The sequence below is a fragment of the Balaenoptera ricei genome, chromosome 3 (assembly GCF_028023285.1).
Source record: "Balaenoptera ricei isolate mBalRic1 chromosome 3, mBalRic1.hap2, whole genome shotgun sequence".
Classification (NCBI taxonomy): domain Eukaryota; kingdom Metazoa; phylum Chordata; class Mammalia; order Artiodactyla; family Balaenopteridae; genus Balaenoptera; species Balaenoptera ricei.
In genome coordinates this window covers 54,535,718-54,559,776 of record NC_082641.1, presented here as the reverse complement: position 1 = coordinate 54,559,776, position 24,059 = coordinate 54,535,718, and the positions used below count along the sequence as shown (strand labels likewise).

At 38.7% G+C, this 24,059-nt stretch overlaps 1 long non-coding RNA gene across 1 annotated transcript in view; it reads right to left on the bottom strand.

Moving 5' to 3' along the window:
• Positions 1–1,382: 1,382 nt before the first annotated feature.
• Positions 1,383–24,059, bottom strand: part of LOC132363644 (uncharacterized) — a 121,149-nt gene continuing 98,472 nt past the window's right edge. Inside the window, exon 3 of the long non-coding RNA XR_009502627.1 lies at positions 1,383–1,454. This is a non-coding gene — a long non-coding RNA (uncharacterized LOC132363644). The remainder of the gene's footprint in view (positions 1,455–24,059) is intronic.

Genomic DNA, 24,059 nt, shown 5'->3' with positions numbered 1-24,059 from the left:
TCCAATCGGTAGTTCCATTATCCACACCATCACAATGTAGAAACCTGAGTTCATCCCAACTTCTTCTTCTTCCTTACCTCCCCAACACCTAATCAACCAATCACCATGTCCAGAATCTCTCAACTTTATCCTCTCTCTCTATACCCACTCATCATCTTTATAGTGGACCCAAAGCCTCATAAATTATCTCCCAGTGTTCAGTATTATCCCCTTACATCCATACTTCAAAACCTTTCAAAAATTATCTATCTAAAATTTAAATCTGACAACATCATTCCCCATTTAAATACATTCGAAGACTACACATCATCTATAGAATTCAGGTTCTTTTGCCTGTCCCACAGGCCCTTGGTGTCTGGCACCTACTCACCAACCTCTACAACTTCATCATTTGTTATTTCTTGACTCATAATTAATGCTTAAATCATATCAACTGTTTATGATTCCCTGCGGACCCTATGCTATTTTATGACTTTCTGCCTTTGCTTATACTTGTCCCTCCATCTGGAACACCTTTCCCACTTATCTTACTGTTGCTTATCCTTCCAGGCCCAATTCAGTTATAATTTGTCACAGGAAGTCTTCCCTGAACCCCAAGCTGAGCTGTGGGTACTCTTCTCTGTATTCTCATGGCACAGGGGGCAGATTTCTAGTTCAGTATTTAATATGTTATATTGAAATCATTAAAATTATCTGCTGAGTGTCTGTCTCTTCTTCCAGACCCTAAGACCTACTAAAGTGGGACCAAAACTTAGTTATCTTTACAGTCCCACTGTTAATGTCAGCTGCCTTTTGGTAACTGATTGTTGGAATGACTTGAACAGGGGGAATTTTCTAAAGGGGTTGAGGTTGGAAAACTCTACACCTGTAAAGTCAGAGCTTGTACACTTGGTGGTCTCACCGTTGACCAAGGGACTGAAATTGCAGGAAAGTAATAACATAGTGGCAGAATGAGAGTGAGAGAAGAAGGTAACCACAAGTTGTTGACATAAAAAAAATCCTAGAGGGAAGGACTTATATAATCAGTGAACACATGGGGCTGCCCTCATTGGTAGCCTGAAATCTGGACACTTCTGCTCCTGTCTTCCAGGATGCATGTGGTCTTGTTAGAATATTGCCCATCTCTGGACCTTTAATTCTACCTTTACAAATTATTTTATCAGATTTCACCTGTATAAAACAATTGTGGATTCAGGGAGTGTAATTTCCCAAAGTACACACAAATCTGATTATGTTTGTGATTAAAACAAGATCTAGTGGATTCAAGAGCCAGCCCTTGGGAAACCAACACATCAACTCTCAGTATGAAGAACAGAGCTGAAAGCAATATCCAAATGACTTACCCAATCACTTTTTCAAGAAAGTTTTCTGAGGACTTTTCCAATTGGCAACCAATACCTAGTGGTCCACAGTGCGATAGTTATCCATTTCCAATCTGGGAAGATCACTGGGACCTGGAAGATTGAATTGGCACTCTTAATTTCTGGCTCAGCACCAAAGCTTTGCCTAGATAAGTGACTAATGGAGAGGCTGGCTTTCTTTTATGTTCAGTTACACGTACTAGGCAGAGTGTGCTTGGAGTGTCGAGGGATGGTGACTAACATTTCATCTCCCACTTTATTGAGATACCACTTTAAATGTTATCTAAGCGATGGAAACTCAACAGATCCCCATAATGAAGAACTCCTGTCCAGAGGGCAGCCAGTGGAAAGGAGAGTTGCCTCTCACTGCCTCTTCTCCCATGTTTGCATTTGGCTTTATTACAGCGGCAAACGAGTCACCCTAAGAAGAGCTGATCTTGTGGCTTGAGATCTTCCAAGCCAGATGTGCAGATGAATGTGCAGATTAACAACGGGAAAGCATATTTGAAAAGCTTTCAAGTGCATTTGAACTTGCGTAGGTTTCACATGCACTCTGTGAGCCCAAAGCTTATGAAAGAGTGTGTTCTTGGACCGTGGTGCCTGGAGGCTGGCACCCGGGCAGGTATTTCCACCCCAAGACACTGAGACAACTGTAGCCCTGGGAAATGAGCACAGCCACCTCTCCCTCATCTTCCCACACTTCTGGGCAGAGAATTGGCCCCAGGAAAGTATAGTGTGAGCTGGGACAGCAGGAAGAGGTAGGCAGAGGAGCAATGACAGCAGAAAGAGCAACGAGGTCAACACTAATAGCAGAGTAGCAGGAGGGAGGTGATGATCTGGGAAGAGCGGCCAGTCTGACAACCCAGCATTATGTTGTCAAAGGCTAAACTGAGTAGTCTTACTCCCTTCTTGACTGTGGGAAAGGGTTATTATGACTGAGCCTGGTTTCCCACATCATTCTCTAGTGATCGTACCTCTCCAAATGTTAAGCAGATGAGAGACGACATTGTATGCAAGACCTGCAGTTGAGCCCAGATGGAAAGGGCATGGTAAAGATAACATGATGTGTTGCCCATGCACCATTACATACATTTAGATATAAAACTTTCCTTATACTATGCCATGCATTATGAAAATTTCCCTCCCAGTTTCTTGTGTCATCAGATAGTTGTTCTTGTACATGACATCCCAAGCATGAATAGCAGAAGTGCACACTCACGTGTCAAATGCCAACTGCATGAAGGGACCAGCTGTTGGTCCTGACCAGCAGCTAACCCAGGTGGGTTCTGTGCAGGAAGTGAACACCTTGTATAAAACACAATGTGGCCCCTTCTGAGCCCCAAATGGACTGGTGCTGTCAAGTCCTCCCAAGGAAAATGTCAGTGGCCAAATTCTCTTCTGTCCAAACACAGAACTCTTACCACGTGGTCAAGACACACGGATATGGACAATGACAAGGATACCAGAGCTCCATTTCCTAACATTTTCTTTCTCCTAACATTTGTAGAGTGAGTCGTCGGGTACCCTGTGGCTGTCCTACACATTGTTCATCTCTGTGATGGCTCCGGTGGTAAGGTCAATGTTACTGCTTGGACCTCATCTCCTGCCAGCTTCCCACTTGGCTCACCCACTCTAGCACCACTGACCTTGATGTTCTCACCTCAGCCCTGGGCCTTTGCAATCGTACTTCACATCCTTGTCCTCCTGGGGCTAACACCCTTGGGTTCAGTTTCTGCTTGAACATCACAACCTTAGAAAGGCTTTCCCTGACCATCTTATCCACCTCCTCCTCCAATTCACTCCCCTCTATCTCTACACATTCCACCACCCTAACCCTGTCTATTTCTCTGCAGGCACTTTTAACTAAAAATTATATGAATCTTTATTTCATCATTTTGATACTGTTGTCTATGTCTGCAACTAAAATGTAGGATCTATAGAGGCATGGGCTTTTACTCTCTTCTTTACTGATTTCTAGTGCCAAGACAGTGCTTGATACATGGTAGGGGGGGCAACAAATACTGGTCTACTGAGTGAATGAGTGAATGATGCGAGGAGAATGTACCGTTAACTGGCTTGCTCTCCACCGCTCCATTAGGCAGAGTGCGGGCTGTGACTCAAATCAGGTCTTTGGATTTTGAATTCCATGCTATTTCCTGAACACAAGGTTACCTCTATTGCAAAACTTACATTTGGTTTCAATGTTTATTCTGGGGAAAATAAACTAATCTAGACAAGAATCCTAAGGCCACTGTCACCACTCATGATTTAGAAACACTCTGATGAATTATTATCAGGCATTTTATTTTTAACCCTCCTAAAACTAAAAGCAGCACTTTCCCTAAGAGATTGCAAAGCTAGACACCCAAGACAATTGTTTCTAGAAAAGTGGAAGCTAACAAGCCTCGATGAATTTGGGCTGTTTTCAATTAGCTCCTAATAATGAGTGATATGAAAGGACTCCCAGAGAGCAGAAGAGTCGCCATCTTGATTTCAAGTAAACAGATTATACTCCAGATTATAATGTGTTGCTCAAATGGTCACCTTACATATGGGTAATAGCAACTTTCCTGAATCCCCAGGTCCTCTGACAGAAAAATCTCTCCCTTTGAGATCTGTGGCACTTGCCTGATACCACATGTAAGATCCACATATGTAAAAGACTACACATATTCTAAAATCCTTATTATGTACTTAAATATGTATTAAGCATTTATATCATTATCAAGTATTTTTCAGAAGTGATATATGCTCTCATATAAAATCTGGAAAATTAAACTCCTAAATGAGAAAATCATTCAGAATCCCACATAATTTTACAGATCATTTAGCCAAGTTCAAAGAAGAAAAATTCTGCTGGAATTGTATTTGATTTTTTTTTTTTATGTTTATAGTTCATGAAACATAAATTAACATAAATAATTGGCATTTTTATAATATTCAGTCTTCAATTCTGTAAGCATGATATATATTTCCATTTGTTTAGTTTTAAAAATATAATCTCAGCATATATAAATGCATTATAGATATAATATGTGTATTATATATACCTACATTATACACACACCAAAATTAATCAAATATATGTAGGACTTATATGAAGAAAAATGCAAAACTTTACTGAGGTTTATAAACAAGACCTGAGTATATATCTGAATAATGTATCTATTATATATGTATAGAAATATATATATTTTTGAATAATGTATGGATCATTGTGTACATAGTTTTACAATGTTTTTTGAAATTGAAAATAATTTTTAATAGCTCCGTTACATTTCATCATGTGATTGTCACATACACTATTTAACTGTTATCCTACCATTGGCTATTTAGGTAGATTCCAAGTTTTTACTCTAAGCAATGTTGAAACGAACATCCTAATGCACAGATCACTGTACACATCACTGATTATTTCCCTTAGGTTTTCAGTAGTGGAATTATGAGATTGAAATATATGAACTTCTCAAAAAATCTTGATACGTAGTACCAAATACTTTTCTAGAAAGGTTGAATTAATTTACATGCCTTTGATATCTCAATTTAGTTTACCATTGCTCTCTTCTAATATTTGCTAATTTGTAGGCAAACATGGTATCTAGCTCTCATTTTAGTTCACATTTCTTTGAGCAATGAAGTTGACATTTAGGAAAACAGTTCAGCAGTATTACTTGTGCTTTGATAAAGTTTCTTTGTTCAGGTTCTGAAATCCGATTCCAGTCGTTTTAGGGAGATAGTAAATGGTGGGTTGAGAACTACTTAATAATAATAAGCTTTGCGGGCGGGGGGGGGGGGCGTTATTTGGAGCACACGCTGATTTCTGCGGTGTAAATACTCCCCTCATAGCTTATTTCAAGCTACCAACACGGCATGACTGAACATGTAGTTGGGAAGAGGTACATGCAGTGGACTCCAGCCAATGGGAATGAGCTGGCACAAGCACATCACTGGAGTGTGGCTTTATGTTTAAATACTGAGTTTGGAGCTGTGGTCAGGCTTGGGTTCCCAGTCTGTGTACTAGCTTTGTGATCTTCAGCATGCACATCATACACAGTTTTTTTGAAGATTTAATAAGATAATTAAAGTATTTAGCACCGTTTCTAGCCCAGAGTAATAAGTAAATAATAGCCGTTATTATTATTTTTTATATAGCACTAGTAATGCTTGTTTTTTCCTTTGTTGAATTGTCTATTCCTATTCTTTGACCATTTATCTTTCAGGTTATTACTGTTTTTCTTATTGATTTACAAATACTTTACATATTGTGGGTATTAACCATTAGGGATATTTCTGGCTTCTTTTTAAATTTTTGCTTCTTAACTGAATATATGCTTTTATACAATTAGAAGTTAAAAATAGCTGTTTAGATATGTTTGTGATTTCTTCTACTGTATTTATGCCTAGAAAACATCACATAATCAGACATGCCATGGATATTAAAAAAAAAATTCTCCTCTAGGTACTTTTTTCATTTCACTTAGTGCATTTAACTGTTTAAATCTCTTAGAATTTATTTTGGTATATGATATGGGTGAGAAACTAATTTTTAAGTATATAACCTGCTAGCTATGTATGTACTGTGAATTATGTACTATGAACATGTCTCTCATTAACTCAGTTTCCTCATTTGTAAATTAAAGATGATAATATTACCAACTTCATACATTTGCTAGAGAACTATTCTGAGTCATAACATGTAAAGCACAGAGAACACTGCCTGATACATTGTGAGTGCTAGATGGGGTTAGCTATCTCCTCTTCCCCATCATTGTCATCGTTACTATTATCATCATCACCATCTTCACTTGTATGTATCCCATCCTTTCCTTATTGATTTTTTTTCTTTTAAAGAAGACACTTGATCAGCAAAGCAAGGCAAATAAGATACCACCACTGCCAACAAATAAATTCTGACACACTTCTACCTGAGAGCCCAGCTTTCACAACTGAAAACACAGCTGTGAGGGGCACTGTGGGATTAAGTTGTTTCCCTTAGGGAAGCTGTTAGAGAGGCAGTCTTGAGACTGCTTTCAGCCTGCAATTCTTTATACACAGAAATAAGGTGCTCCAGGATGCTGTCATTCCCCGAGTCTATACCTGAAGTTGGAGCTTGGACCCGTGTGTTGTGGACACTGTATGGGTGATTCAATCCTAAAAAGAACAAACAGCACTGGAGGGCTACAGCCTGGTCCTTTTCAGAAACCTGGAACTTTGGGAAATTTGTTCCAAATAGAGAGAGGCCATTCATTGCCTTACAGACACCAAAGCACTGATTGTCAGGACCAGGCCAAGCTGTGACTTCAGAGGCCCACGGAAAGACTTCTGCATCTACCCCAAGTTTTCCATCTGCAAACTGGAAACAAAACATGCTTTTCCACCTTCAGTACAAGCATTGGAGGGGCACTCAGTCAGTTTTTGCTATGAATAAATGAATACCTTGTCTGATTATTTGCACTAAGTTGTACATGGCTGATCTAAAATTTTGGCTGAAAGTTGGAAGAACTGACAGGGTTGTCCACTGCACGCTTAAAGAAGTAGGGGGGTGGGGAGTCAATAAAGATTAAGGCAAAGGGAGAGAATGGTTAACAGGGAATAGCAAGAAAGCCTGGCACTGCTTAGGACAGTCGTATCTCATCCCCAAAACAACGTCCTGGTTCTGTACAAGGGAACTTTCCACCACAATGTGACATAAGTTATTATGTCAAAGAGATTGTGTGTGTGTGTACTTCCCACGACACAACTCTGAACAGTACACCAAACTTGGCGCCATAATCTGTTGAATATTGCTTTAATTTATCATTTTATTTCCCTCTTTAGAGCCCTTTAGTCAAATGGGTATCAGTGGGTTGCCCCTCCTTCTAGGGAAGGTTTTCTAGGAGGACTTGCTTTATTACATGGTTAGTGGACATATAAGCAGAAGAGAAGCCGTCACAGGGAGCTGCAGTCCCTGCTGTGGGGAGTTAGGCGGGGTGCTCCTATAGTATGGCTCAATTTTAACTTTTCTGAGAAAGTCTTTATTTCTCCTTCACTTTGGAAGGATAATTTCTCAGGATACAGAATTCTACGTTGGTAGGTTTTTTTTCTCAACACTTTAAGTATTTTACACTACTCTCTTATGCTTACAGCGTTTCTGGGTAGAAGCAGATGTAATTCTTATCTTCACTCTTCTACAGGTAACATGTTTTTTCCCTCTCTGGCTTCTTTCAATATTTTCTTCATCTTTAATTTCCTGCAGTTTGAATATGAGATGCCTAGATTTCCTTTTTTTTTTTTTTTGGCTTGTATCCTATTTGGGTTTCTATGAGCCTCCTGGATATGTGGTTTGGTGTCTGACATGAATTTGGGAAAATTCTCAAAAAATAAGATACAAGCGTGGTTGCTTTTTTTTTTTTCTTTCAGCAAATATTTATTGTATTCCCACTATAAAGAAAGTTTGCATTTGCATTTTTCTCCTTCTCAAGAGAAGGAAAAAATAGGGATTTTATATGCAGGTTTGCAAAGTCTCTACTCTAGCTTCTGACATTTCTATCTTATTACAAAAAACAGGTTATTTTTTGTTTTTAATCACTACCAAATTGGCAAGTAGAAAATAATAACCCTACACTGAACTATAGATGCTGTGATAGCTAGGTTTACACACTATCTTTATACTCCCATACATAGTCTCACTTCAGTAAGGCTTTTAGGGTTTCTTGAGTTATGGAAATTAATGATAATAAATTTTTGAATGCTAATGATTTACTATATTAGGATCTAATTAGGCTTTTCTGATATTTGAAATATAAGCCTAGTTACTGAAATTTTTATACAACTTTAGGGAGAGGATGGAGCTGTTTCCTTCCGTTTTGCTCAAGGTAGCTGAAACTGGGAAGAGAGAATCTGAAGGGGCCTGTTCTGTGCTACCTCCTTTCTCATCTTCTCATCCCCTCCTGTGGTTATCTTTTAAAGCACAGAAATGGGTGGGTTCCAGTTTCTTGATCAGGATATGCCTACTTGTCTCATTACCTTTCACTGTCCACAGGTTCATGTGTGTGTCCAGACCTCTTACTTTCTCTTATCCTGTTGAAGATGTCCTTTTGTTAGAAACTTTCTTAAAATGTGGCATGCTCCTTCTTGTTTCTGCCAGTGCTGGTCTCTTAGGCTGCAGTTCCTTTTTTGTCACTTGACTTCACCTAGTTCTACAAGGTTATAATCCTCCCTCTCGCCATTTTCCTTTCACTAAGAGATAAAATGTTTTAAAATAAATTTATTTACTTAAATTTTATTAACTTTAAAGAAGTAAAACCTTGTTACTTTCAAAAAAAGAAAATATAATCTTTTCTGTCTTTGAGGAAAAGTTTTTACGAGAAGTGCTTCGTATTACACTCGTAGCTGAAAATTACGATCTCATTCAGAACTTTATTTGGGAAGATTCATTCACCCAGGAAGTGGGGGAAGAATTTCTTTCCTTACTTCTTTCCCTCAGTGCACCTGGACTGTTATTCAAGCTAAAACTATGAGGTCAGCTACCGTGTGTGATAACTGGATGTTCATTTTTTTACTTGAATCACCATTTATAATAGTTTTCTGAGGGAAGATGTATACAGGATTCCAAAGTTATTTACAAATGAACTTTTGAGGATTTCTTGTGTTCTAAAAAGCAGGATATTTGTTTTTGCTTTGGGAATAATAAGACTAGAGGGTGTATTTGGCAGTGACCATTATTTGGATTGATTTACCTTTCTTTTTTTTTGTTAGTTTCTGCTTTATAACAAAGTGAATCCATTATACATATACGTATATCCACATATCTCTTCCCTATTGCATCTCCCTCCTTCCCACCCTCCCTATCCCACCCCTCTAGGTGGTCACAAAGCACAGAGCTGATCTACCTGTGATATGCGGCTGCTTCCCACTAGTTATCTATTTTACATTTGGTAGTGTATATATGTCCATGCCACTCTCTCACTTTGTCCCAGCTTACCCTTCCCTCTCCCCATGTCCTCAAGTCCATTCTCTAGTAGGTCTGCATCTTTATTCCCGTCTTGCCCCTAGGTTCTTCATGACCACTTTTTTTTCTTTTTTTAGATTCCATATATATGTGTTAGCATACGGTATTTGTTTTCCTCTTTCTGACTTACTTCACTCTGTATGACAGACTCTAGGTCCATCCACCTCACTACAAATAACTCAATTTCGTTTCTTTTTTATGGCTGAGTAATATTCCATTGTATATATGTGCCACATCTTCTTTATCCATTCATCTGTCGATGGACACTTCAGCTGCTTCCATGTCCTGGCTATTGTAAATAGAGCTGCAATGAACATTGTGGTACATGACTCTTTTTGAATTAAGGTTTTCTCAGGGTATATGCCCAGTAGTAGGAGTGCTGGGTTGTATGGTAGTTCTATTTTTAGTTTTTTAAGGAACCTCCATACTGTTCTCCATAGTGGCTGTATCAATTTACATACCCACCAACAGTGCAAGAGGGTTCCCTTTTCTCCACACCCTCTCCAGCATTTATTGTTTGTAGATTTTTTGATGATGGCCATTCTGACTGGTGTGAGATGGTATCTCATTGTATTTTGGTTTGCATTTCTCTACTGATTAATGATGTTGAGCATTCTTTCATGTGTTTCTTGGCAATCTGTATATCTTCTTTGGAGAAATGTCTATTTAGGTCTTCTGCCCATTTTTGGACTGGGTTGTTTGTTTTTTTGATATTGAGCTGCATGAGCTGCTTATAAATTTTGGAGATTAATCATTTGTCAGTTGCTTCATTTGCAAATATTTTCTCCCATTCTGAGGGTTGTCTTTTCATCTTGTTTATGGTTTCCTTTGCTGTGCAAAAGCTTTTAAGTTTCATTAGGTCCCATTTGTTTATTTTTGTTTTTATTTCCATTTCTCTAGGAGGTGGGTCATAAAGGATCTTGCTGTGATTTATGTCACAGAGTGTTCTGCCTAGGTTTTCCTCTAAGAGTTTGATAGTGCCTGGCCTTACATTTAGGTCTTTAATCCATTTTGAGTTTATTTTTGTGTATGGAGTTAGGGAGTGTTCTAATTTCATTATTTTACATGTAGCTGTCCAGTTTTCCCAGCACCACTTATTGAAGAGGCTGTCTTTTCTCCACTGTATCTTCTTGCCTCCTTTATCAAAGATAAGGTGACCATATGAGCGTGGGTTTATCTCTGGGTTTTCTATCCTGTTCCATTGATATATATTTCTGTTTTTGTGCCAGTACCATACTGTCTTGATTACTGCAGCTTTGTAGTGTAGTCTGAAGTCAGGGAGCTTGATTCCTCCAGCTCCATATTTCTTTCTAAAGATTGCTTTGCCTATTCGGGGTCTTTTGTGTTTCCATACAAATTGTGAAATTTTATGTTCTAGTTCTGTGAAAAATGCCATTGGTAGTTTGATAGGGATTGCATTGAATCTGTAGATTGCTTTGGGTAGCATAGTCATTTTCACAATGTTGATTTTTCCAATCCAAGAACATGGTATATCTCTCCATCTATTTGTATCATCTTTAATTTCTTTCATCAGTGTCTTCTAATTTTCTGCATACAGGTCTTTTGTCTCCTTAGGTAGGTTTATTCCTAGGTATTTTATTCTTTTTGGTGCAGTGGTAAATGGGAGTGTTTTCTTAATTTCACTTTCAGATTTTTCATCATTAATGTATAGGAATGCAAGAGATTTCTGTGCATTAATTTTGTATCCTGCTACTTTACCAAATTCATTGATTAGCGCTAGTAGTTTTCTGGTAGCATCTTTAGGATTCTCTATGTATAGTATCATGTCATCTGCAAACAATGACAGGTTTACTTCTTCTGTTCCAATTTGGATTCGTTATATTTCTTTTTTTTCTCTGATTGCTGTGGCTAAAACTTCCAAACCTATGTTGAATAATAGTGGTGAGAGTGGGCAACCTTGTCTTGTTCCTGATCTTAGTGGAAATGGTTTCAGTTTTTCACCATTGAGGACGATGTTGGCTGTGGGTTTGTCATATATGGCCTCTATTATATTGAGGTAAGTTCCCTGTATGCCTACTTTCTGGAGGGTTTTTATCATAAATTCGTGTTGAATTTTGTCGAAAGATTTCTCTGCATCTATTGAGATGATCATGTGGTTTTTCTCCTTCATTTGTTAATATGGTGTATCACAGTGACTGATTTGTGTATATTGAAGAATCCTTGCATTCCTGGCCTAAATCCCACTTGATCATGCTGTATGATCCTTCTAATGTGCTGTTGGATTCTCTTTGCTAGTAATATTGGCCTGTAGTTTTCTTTCTTTGTGACAGCTTTGTCTGGTTTTGGTATCAGGGTGATGGTGGCCTTGTAGAATGAGTTTGGGAGTGTTCCTCCCTCTGCTATATTTTGGAAGAGTTTGAGAAGGATAGGTGTTAGCTCTTCTCTAAATGTTTGATAGAATTCAGCTGTGAAGCCATCTGGTCCTGGGCTTCTGTTTGTTGGAAGATTTTTAATCACATTCTCAATTTCAGTGCTTGTGATTGGTCTGTTCATACTTTCTATTTCTTCCTGGTTCAGCCTCAGAAGGTTGTGCCTTTCTAGGAATTTGTCCATTTCTTCTAGGTTGTCCTTTTTATTGGAATATAGTTCCTTGTGGTAATCTCTCATGATCCTTTATATTTCTGCAGTGTCAGTTCTTACTTCCCCCTTTTCATTTCTAATTCTATTGATTTAAGTCTTCTCCCTTTTTTTCTTGATCAGGCTGGCTAATGGTTTATCAATTTTGTTTATCTTCTCAAAGAACCAGCTTTTAGTTTTATTGATATTTGCTATTGTTTCCTTCATTTCTTTTTCATTTATTTCTGATCTGATCTTTATGACTTCTTTCCTTTTGCTAACGTTGGGGTTTTTTTGTTCTTCTTTCTCTCATTGCTTTAGGTGTAAGTTTAAGTTGTTTATTTGAGATGTTTCTTGTTTCTTAAAGTAGGATTGTATTGCTGTAAACTCCCCTTTTAGAACTGCTTTTGCTGCATTCCACAGGTTTTGGGTCGTGGTGTTTTGTTTCTAGGTAATTTTTGATTTCCTCTTTGATTTCTTCAATGATCTCTTGGTTATTAAGTAGTGTATTGTTTAGCCTCCATGTGTTTGTATTTTTTACAGATTTTTTTCCTGTAATTGGTATCTAGTCTCATAACACTATGGTCAGAAAAGATAGTTGATATGATTTCAATTTTCTTAAATTTACCAAGGCATGACTTGTGACCCAAGATATGATCTATCCTGGAGAATGTTCCACGAGCACTTGAGAAGAAAGTTTATTCTGAAGATGGCAGAGTAGAAAGATGTGCTCTCACTCCCTCTTGCGAGAACACCAGAATCACAACTACCTGCTGGAAAATCACTGACACGAAGACACTGGAACTCACCAAAAAAGATACCCCACATCCAAAGACAAAGGAGAAGCCACAATGAGACGGTAGGATGGGTGCAATCACAGTAAAATCAAATCCCATAACTGGCAGGTGGTGACTCACAGACTGGAGAACACTTAAACCACAGAAGTCCACACACTGGAGTGAAGGTTCTGAGCCCCACATCAGGCTTTCCATCCTGGGGGTCTGGCAACGGGAGGAGGAAGTCCTAGAGAATCAGACTTTGAAGCCTAGTGGGAATTGATTGCAGGACTTCAACAGGACTGAGGGAAACAGATACTCCACTCTTGGAGGGCACACACAAAGTAGTGTGTGCATCGGGACCCAGGGGAAGGAGCAGTGACCCCAGGGGAGACTGAACCAGACCTACCTGCTAGTGTTGGAGGGTGTCCTGCAGAGCCGGGGTGGGGGGGCGCTGTAGCTCACTGTTGGGACAAGGACACTGGTAGCAGAAGTTCTGGGAAGTACTCCTTGGCGTGAGCCCTCCCAGAGTCTGTCATTAGCCCACCAAAGAGCCTGGGTAGGCTCCAGTGTTGGGTGGCCTCAGGCAAAACAACAAACAGGGAGGGAACCCAACCCCACCCATCAACAGTCAAGTAGATTAAAGTTTTATTGAGCTCTGCCCACCAGAGAAAGAGTCAGCTCTACACGACACCAGTCCCTCCCATCAAGCCTCTTAGATAGCCTCATCCACCAGAGGGCAGACAGCAGAAGCAAGAAGAACTACAATCCTGCAGCCTGTGGAACAAAAACCACAGTCACAGAAAGATAGACAAGATGAAAAGGCAGATGGCTATGTACCAGATGAAGGAAAAAGATAAAACCCCAGAAAAACAACTAAATGAAGTGGCGATAGGCAACCTTCCAGAAAAAGAATTCAGAATACTGATAGTGAAGATGATCCAGGACCTCGGAAAAAGAATGGAGGCAAAGATAGAGAAGATGCTAGAAATGTTGAACAAAGACCTAGAAGAATTAAAGAACAAACAAACAGAGATGAACAAAACAATAACTGAAATGAAAACTACATGAAAAGGAATCAATAGCAGAATAACTGAGACAGAAGAACGGATAAGTGACCTGGAAGACAGAATGGTGGAATTCACTGTTGCAGAACAGAATAAAGAAAAAAGAATGAAAAGAAATGAAGACAGCCTAAGAGACCTCTGGGACAACATTAAACGCTACAACATTCGCATTATAGGGGTCCCAGAAGGAGAAGAGAGAGAGAAAGGACCCGAGAAAATATTTGAAGAGATTACAGTCGAAAACTTCCCTAACATGGGAAAGGAAATAGCCACCCAAGTCCAAGAAGTGCAGTGAGTCCCATACAGGATAAACCCAAGGAGAAACACGCTGAGACACATAGTAATCAAATAGGCAAAAATTAAAGACAAAGAAAAATTATTGAAAGCAGCAAGGGAAAAACGACAAATAACATACAAGGGAAGTCCCATAAGGTTAACAGCTGTTTTCTCAGCAGAAACTCTACAAGCCAGAAGGGAGTGGCATGACATACTTACCGTGATGAAAGGGAAGAACCTACAACCAAGATTACTCTACCTGGCAAGGATCTCATTCAGATTCGATGGAGAAATCAAAAGCTTTACAGACAAGCAAAAGCTAAGAGAATTCAGCACCACCAAACCAGCTCTACAACAAATGCTAAAGGAACTTCTCTAAGTGGGAAACACAGGAGAAGAAAAGGATGTACGAAAACAAACCCAAAACAATTAAGAAAATGGTCACCGGAACATAGATATCCATAATTACCTTAAACGTGAATGGATTAAATGCTCCAACCAAAAGACACAGGCTTCCTGAATGGATACAAAAACAAGACCCATATATATGCTGTCTACAAGAGACCCACTTCAGACCTAGGGACACATACAGACTGAAAGTGAGGGGATGGAAAAAGATATTCCATGCAAATGGAAATTAAAAGAAAGCTGGAGTAGCTATACTCATATCAGATAAAATGGACTTTAAAATAAAGAATGTTATAAGAGACAAGGAAGGACAGTACATAATGATCAAGGGATCAATCGAAGAAGAAGATATAACAATTATAAATATATATGCACCCAACATAGGAGCACATCAATACAAAAGGCAACTCCTAAGAGCTATAAAAGAGGAAATCGACAGTAACACAACAATAGTGGGGCACTTTAACACCTCACTTACACCAATGGACAGATCATCCAAAATGAAAATATATAAGGGAACAGAAGCTTTCAATGACACAATAGACCAGATAGATTTAATTGATATTTATAGGACATTCCATCCAAAAACAGCAGATTACACTTTCTTCTCAAGTGCGCACAGAACATTCTCCAGGATAGATCACATCTTGGGGCACAAATCAAGCCTCAGTAAATTTAAGAAAATTGAAATCATATCAAGCGTCTTTCCTGACCACAACACTATGAGATTAGAAATGAATTACAGGGAAAAAAACGTAAACAACACAAACACATGGAGGCTAAACAATACGTTACTAAATAACCAAGAGATCACCGAAGAAATCAAAGAGGAAATCAAAAAATACCTAGAGACAAATGACAACAAAAACACGACGACCCAAAACCTGTGGGATGCAGCAAAAGCAGTTCTAAGAGGGAAGTTTATAGCTATACAAGCCTACCTAAAGAAACAAGAAAAATCTCAAGTAAACAATCTAACCTTACACCTAAAGGAACTAAAGAAAGAAGAACAAACAAAACCCAAAGTTATCAGAAGGAAAGAAATCATAAAGACTAGAGCAGAAATAAATGAAATAGAAACAAAGAAAACAATAGCAAAGATCAATAAAACTAAAAACTGGTTCTTTGAGAAGATAAAGAAAATTGATAAGCCATTAGCCAGACTCATCAAGAAAAAGAGGGTGAGGACTCAAATCAATAAAATTAGAAATGAAAAAGGAGAAGTTACAACAGACACTGCAGAAATACAAAGCATCCTAAGAGACTACTACAAGCAACTCTATGCCAATAAAATGGACAACCTGGAAGAAATGGACACATTCTTCCAAAGGTATAACCTTCCAAGACTGAACCAGGAAGAAATAGAAAATATGAAGAGACCAATCACAAGTAATGAAATTGAAACTGTGATTAAAAATCTTCCAACAAACAAAAGTCCAGGACCAGATGGCTTCACAGGTGAATTCTATCAAACATTTAGAGAAGAGCTAACACCCATCCTTCTCAAACTCTTCCAAAAAATTGCAGAGGAAGGAACACTCCCAAACTCATTCTACGAGGCCACCATCACCGTGATTTCAAAACCAGACAAAGGTACTACAAAAAAAGACAATTACAGACCAATATCACTGATGAATATAGATGCAAAAATCCTCAACAAAATACTAGCAAACAGAATCCAACAACACACTAAGAGGATCATACACCATGATCAAGTGGGATTTATCCCAGGGATGCAAGGATTCTTCAATATACTCAAATCAATCAATGTGATACACCATATTAACAAACTGAAGAATAAAAAGCATAGGCTCATCTCAATAGATGCAGAAAAAGCTTTTGACAAAACTCAACACCCATTTATGATAAAAACTCTCCACAAAGTGGGCATAGACGGAACCTACCTCAACATAATAAAGGCCATATACGACAAAGCTGCAGCAAACATCATTCTGAATGGTGAAAAACTGAAAGCATTTCCTCTAAGATCAGGAACGAGACAAGGATGTCCACTCTCACCACTATTATTCAACATAGTTTTGGAAGTCCTAGCCATGGCAATCAGAGAAGAAAAAGAAATAAAAGGAATACTAATTGGAAAAGAAGAAGTAAAACTGTCACTGTTTGCAGATGACATGATACTATACATAGAGAATCCTAAAAATGCCACCAGAAAACTACTAGAGATAATCAATGAATTTGGTAAAGTTGCAGGATACCAAATTAATGCGCAGAAATCTCTTGCATTCCTGTACACTAATGATGAAAAATCTGAAAGAGAAATTAAGGAAACACTCCCATTTACCATTGCAACAAAAAGAATACAATACCTAGGAATAAACCTACCTAGAGAGACAAAAGACCTGTATGCAAAAAACTATAAGACACTGATGAAAGAAATTAAAGATGATACTAACAGATGGAGAGATATACCATGTTCTTGGATTGGAAGAATCAATATTGTGAAAATGACTATACTACCCAAAGCAATCTACAGATTTAATGCAATCCCTATAAAATTACCAATGGCATTTTTTACAGAACTAGAACAAATCATCTTAAAATTTGTATGGAAACACAAAAGACCCCGAATAGCCAAAGCAGTCTTGAAGGAAAAAAACGGAGCTGGAGGAATCAGACTCCCTGACTTCAGACTACACTACAAAGCTATAGTAATCAAGACAATATGGTACTGGCACAAAAACAGAAACATAGATTAATGGAACAAGATAGAAAGCCCAGAGATAAACTCATGCACCTATGGTCAACTAATCTATGACAAAGGAGGCAAAGATATACAATGGCGAAAAGACAGTCTCTTCAATAAGTGGTGCTGGGAAAACTGGACAGCTACATGTAAAAGAAAGAAATTAGAACACTCCCTAACACCATACACAAAAATAAACTCAAAATGGATACAAGACCTAAATGTAAGACTGGACACTATAAAACACTTACAGGAAAACATAAGAAGAACAGTCTTTGACATAAATCACAGCATGATCTTTTTTGATTCACCTCCTAGAGTAATGGAAATAAAAACAAAAATAAACAAATGGGACCTAATGAAACTTCAAAGGTTTTGCACACCAAAGGAAACCATAAACAAGACGAAAAGACAACCCTCAGAATGGGAGAAAATATTTGCAAACGAATCAACAGACAAAGGATTAATCTCCAAAATATATAAACAGCTCATGCAGCTCAATATTAAAGAAACAAACAACCCAATCCAAAAATGGGCAGAAGACCTAAATAGACATTTCTCCAAAGAAGACATACAGATGGCCAAGAAGCACATGAAAAGCTGCTCAACATCACTAATTATTACAGCAATGCAAATCAAAACTACAATGAGGTATCACCTCACACCAGTCAGAATGGGCATCATCGGAAAATCTACAAACAACAAATGCTGGAGAGGGTGTGGAGAAAAGGGAACCCTCTTGCACTGTTGGTGGGAATGTAAATTGATACAGCCACTATGGAGACAGTATGGAGGTTCCTTAAAAAACTAAAAGTAGAATTACCATATGATCCAGCAATCCCACTCCTGGGCATATACCCAGGGAAAACCATAATTCAAAAAGACACATGCACCCCAATGTTCATTGCAGCACTATTTACAATAGCCAGGTCATGGAAGCAACCTAAATGCCCATCGCCAGATGAATGGATAAAGAAGTTGTGATACATATATACAATGGAATATTACTCAGCCATAAAAAGGAACGAAATTGAGTCATTTGTTGAGAAGTGGATGGATCTAAAGACTGTCATACAGAGTGAAGTAAGTCAGAAAGAGAAAAACAAATATCGTATATTAACCCATGTGTACAGAACCTAGAAAAATCGTACAGATGAACCGGTTTGCAGGGCAGAAGTTGAGACACACATGTAGAGAACAAACCTGTGGACACCAAGGGGGGAACACACGGTGGGGTGGGGATGGTGGTGTGCTGAATTGGGCGATTGGGATTGCCATGTATACACTGATGTGTATGAAATTGATGACTAATAAGAACCTGCAGTATAAAAAACCAACCAACAAACAAAAAAGCTACTAATACTAATCTTTCTTTGGGTTATTTGTATGGAAATATGTTAATATAAATGTTTCAGACATTACATGAATTTTCTAAAAATGTTATATGTTCTGGTATAATGTTATAAGTCATATTCTAGTTATTACTTTAAAATGTATATCTCAGAAATAACTAAATTTCCTTGTCAATTGCATTATTATGAACTTTCATCAAATCTTTAACCATGGTCATTTTAAAGTCTTTTGTCATTTACAGACAGTTCTGGGTATACTCTGATGCTTTTGCAAAAATGTTCCTACAAAAGTGTTTCTTCTTCAAGGAATTGATGGAAAAGACTCTGACAAGTACAGGTTTCTGGTAACTGACTATACTGCTGAACTGAATGAATAAGCATTTTCAGAACTCTAATGGAAAACTGATGAATTCATCAAAGTGCTAACAAAAGATCAAGATGAAAAAAAAAATTAATTACATGGGACTGAGTGAACTGATGAGGATGATTATAATTTTTGTGACTTTCTGTTTGAATAAAAAAAAAGTCCCACAAGGACTCAGAGGCAAAAAATATACAAATCAATTTTCACTGCAAAGTAATGGAGCTGTTACAGTGGAGGATTACTGTACTGAATGTCAATATTATGACATAGTGTGAGTGTGTTTTCTGTTTGGTAATTGCAATCATTGTTGCTTTTGTTGTGGTCATCCATTTACAATGCTTGGTGTCAGTTTATTTGTCTCTTGTAAAAATAAAATACAGTGTGTGTGTGTGAAAAAAAAAGAAGAAGAAATGAAAGTGTATTCTGTTGTTTTTGGATGGAATGTCCTATAAATATCAATTAAGTCCATCTTGTTTAATGTATCATTTAAAGCTTGTGTTTCCTGATTTATTTTCATTTTGGATGATCTGTCCACTGGTGAAAGTGGGGTGTTAATGTCCCCTACTATGATTGTGTTACTGTCGATTTCCCCTTTTATGGCTGTTAGCATTTGCCTTATGTATTGAGGTGCTCCTATGTTGGGTGCATAAATATTTACAATTGTTATATCTTCTTCTTGGATTGATCCCTTGATCATTATGTAGTGTCCGTCTTTGTCTCTTGTAATAATCTTTGTTTTAAAGTCTATTTTGTCTGATAAGAGAATTTCTACTCCAGCTTTCTTTTGATTTCTATTTGCATGGAATATCTTTTTCCATCCCCTCACTTTCAGTCTGTATGTGTCCCTAGGTCTGAAGTGGGTCTCTTGTAGACAGTGTATATATGGGTCTTATTTTTGTATCCATTCAGCCAGTCTATGTCTTTTCCTTGGAGCATTTAATCCATTTACCTTTAAGGTAATTATCGATATGTATGTTCCTATTACCATTTTCTTAATTGTTTTGGGTTTGTTATTGTAGGTCTTTTCCTTCTCTTGTGTTTCCTGCCTAGAGAAGTTCCTTTAGCATTTGCTGTAGAGCTGGTTTGGTGGTGCTGAATTCTCTTAGCTTTTGCTTGTCTGTAAAGGTTTTAATTTCTCTGTCAAATCTGAATGAGATCCTTGCTGGGTAGAGTAATCTTGGTTGTAGGTTTTTCCCCTTCATCACTTTAAATATGTCCTGCCACTCCCTTCTGCCTTGCAGAGTTTCTGCTGAAAGATCAGCTGTTAACCTTATGGGTATTCCCTTGTATGTTATTTGTTGTTTTTCCCTTGCTGCTTTTAATATTTTTTCTCTGTATTTAATTTTTGATAGTTTGATTAATATGTGTCTTGGCGTGTTTCTCCTTGGATTTATCCTGTATGGGACCCTCTGTGCTTCCTGGACTTGATTAACTATTTCCTTTCCCATATTAGGGAAGTTTTCAACTATAATCACTTCAAATATTTTCTCAGTGCCTTTCTTTTTCACTTCTTCTTCTGGGACCCCTATAATTCGAATATTGGTGCATTTAATGTTGTCCCAGAGGTCTCTAAGACTGTCCTCAATTCTTTTCATTATTTTTCTTTATTCTGTTCTGCAGTAGTTATTTCCACTATTTTATCTTCCAGGTCACTTATCCGTTCTTCTGCCTCAGTTATTCTGCTATTGAGTCCTTCTAGAGAATTTTTAATTTCAGTTATTGTGTTGTTCATCACTGTTTGTTTGCTCTTTAGTTCTTCCAGGTCCTTGTTAAACGTTTCTTGTATTTTCTCCATTCTATTTCCACGAATTTGGATCATCTTTACTATCATTATTCTGAATTCTTTTTCAGGTAGACTGCCTATTTCCTCTTCATTTGTTAGGTCTGGTGGGTTTTTACCTTGCTCCTTCATCTGCTGTGTGTTTCTCTGTCTTCTCATTTTGCTTAACTTACTGTGTTTGGGGTCTCCTTTTTGCAGGCTGCAGGTTCGTAGTTCCTGTTGTTTTTTGTGTCTGCCCCCAGTGGGTAAGGTTGGTTCAGTGGTTTGTGTAGGCTTCCTGGTGGAGGGGACTAGTGCCTGTGTTCTGGTGGATGAGGCTGGATCTTGTCTTTCTGGTGGGCAGGTCCACGTCTGGTGGTGTGTTTTGGGGTGTCTGTGACCTTATTATGATTTTAGGCAGCCTCTCTACTAATGGGTGGGGTTGTCTTCCTGTCTTGCTAGTTGTTTGGCATAGGGTGTCCTGCACTGTAGCTTGCTGGTCGTTGAGTGGAGCTGGGTCTTGGTGTTGAGATGGAGATCTCTGGGAAATTTTTGCTGTTTGATATTACGTGGAGCTGGGAGGTCTCTTGTGGACCAATGTTCTGAACTTGGCTCTCCCACCTCAGAGGCAGAGCTTTGATGCCTGGCTGGAGCACCAAGAGCCTGTCATCCACACAGCTCACAATAAAAGGGAGAAAAAAAAAGAAAGAAGAAGATAAAATAAAATTAAATTAAATTAAAAAGTTATTAAAATAAAAAATAATTATTGAAAAAAAATTTTTAAGTAATTTAAAAAAAAAAGAAAGGAAGAAGAGAGCAACTAAACCAAAAAACAAATCCACCAATGACAACAAGTGCTAAAAACTATTTTTAAAAAAACCCAACAAAATAAACAAAAAAAAAAACGGACAGACAGAACCCTAGGACATATGGTAAAAGCAAAGCTATACAGACAAAATTACACACAGAAGCATACAAATACACACTCACAAAAAGAGAAAAAGGGAAAAAATATATATATATCATTGCTCCCAAAGTCCACCGCCTCAATTTGGGATGATTCGTTGTCTATTCAGGTATTCCACAGTTGCAGGGTACATCACGTTGATTGTAGAGAATTAATCCGCTGCTCCTGAGGCTGCTGGGAGAAATTTCCCTTTCTTTTCTTTGTTCACACATTTTATGGGGTTCAGCTTTGGATTTGGCCCCGCCTCTGCGTGTAGGTCACCTGAGGGCGTCTGTTCCTCGCTCACACAGAACGGGGTTAAAGCAGCAGCTGTTTCGGGGGCTTTGGCTCACTCAGGCCAGGGGAGGGAGGAGTACGGATGCGGGGCGAGCCTGCGGCGGCAGAGGCTGGCGTGACGTTGCAGCAGCCTGAGGCGCACCGTGCGTTCTCCTGGGGAAGTTGTCCCCGGATCACGGGACCCTGGCAGTGGCGGGCGGCACAGGCTACCGGGAGGGGCGGTGTGGAGAGTGACCTGTGCTCGCACACAGGCTTTTTGGTGGCGGCAGCAGCAACCTTAGTGTCTCATGCCCATCTCTGGGGTCCACGCTGATAGCCACGGCTCGCGCTCGTCTCTGCAGCTCGTTTAGGCGGTGCTCTGAATCCCCTCTCCTCGCGCACCAGGAAACAAAGAGGCAAGAAAAAGTCTCTTGCCTCTTCGGCAGCTCCGGACTTTTTCCCGGTCTCCCTCCCGGCTAGCTGTGGCGCACTAGCCCCCTTCAGGCTGTGTTCACGCTGCCAGCCCCAGTCCTCTCCCTGCGATCCGACCGAAGCCCGAGCCTCAGCTCCCAGCCCCCGCCCGCCCCGGCGGGTGAGCAGACAAGCCTCTCGGGCTGGTGAGTGTTGTCCGGCACCGATCCTCTGTGCGGGAATCTCTCCGCTTTGCCCTCCGCACCCCTGTGGCTGCGCTCTCCTCCGTGGCCCCGAAGCTTCCCCCCTCTGCCACCCGCAGTCTCTGCCCGCAAAGGGGCTTCCTAGTGCGTGGAAACCTTTCCTCCTTCACAGCTCCCTCCCACTGGTGCAGGTCCCGTCCCTATTCTTTTGTCTCTGTTTTTTCTTTTTTCTTTTGCCCTACCCAGGTACGTGGGGTGTTTCTTGCCTTTTGGGAGGTCTGAGGTCTTCTACCAGCGTTCAGTAGGTGTTCTGCAGGAGTTGTTCCACATGTAGATGTATTTCTGATGTATTTGTGGGGAGGAAGGTGATCTCCACGTTCTACTCTTCCACCATCTTCGATTTACCACAAGCGTGGCTCTGAAGCAGCTAATAGAATATGTCTCCACTTAAATTTTAATGCTTTTCAAAAAAATTTTTTAGTTATTCTTGAATGTTTTGTTTCACTTTCAGGTGAAATTAGAATAGTCTTATATTTAAAAAAGAACACCCTCTGAATTTTAAATGAAATATTAACTTGTGAAGATTGAAAATATTATATCTTGGAAAAAAGGGTGCATGTCTGTGTTTATGTGTGTGTGTATTTATGTATGTATATATACCAATTGATGTTTTATAATATGTGTATCTATCTCTTAATATAAATATATAAATATACAAAAAGACTTTATATAAAGGATATGTATATATATGACTATGTATATATATATATATATATATATATATATATATATATATATATATATATATATGCAAATTTTTGTGCTTTCCTCATCTCTAGACTGCAAGTTCCTAGAAAATAGAAACCCTATTTCTTTTGTAATACCTTGGCCCTGGCCAAGTGCCTTCCATATTTTGAGCAAATGAATCCAGGTTCACTTTTTACATGGAGGCAACAGGCTAGCACCATGTTAGGCAATGCCTCCCATACTCTTTCCAAGAGGCAGTTGGAAAATAATTACGCCTGAAAGTTAATTTTTTCTTTTCTCCTTTATATCCTGCTTTGAAGGGATGTTGCTGATGAGGTGGGGGTAGCGTATAAGGGAAATGTTGTAGGACATCTTTTGTCTCATGCACACAAAGATAGCAGATTCTACGAATTAAGAATTATGTCTCAACATTTTAAGAAAAGTGTCTTCATCCTTGGTGCATGATAGAATTCTTGTTCACCAGGAAGGGATATAAAGAAATGTAGAGATCAGTCATTTAACTGTGGTCAGATAGTTGCTCACTGCAACAAGGGGGATAATAAACAAAAGATGGAATTCTCCAGTTGATTTGCTTAATGTGAGAGGTTTAAACTCAGTCTCTGGCTATAGAGTTAAGGTGAAGAATAAATTATACAATTGTCCAATGGATTTGATCAATGTAGACTATAAATATGGATTATTCAGTCCAAAGAATCCTTTACAATAGCAGTGATTTTTTATTTATGTAGAAAATTATTTCAACTTGCTAATAAATTTTTCCTGATTATAAATAATCTTAATTCTATTTTTCAGTTCATAATTTTGTAAAATATGTGTAC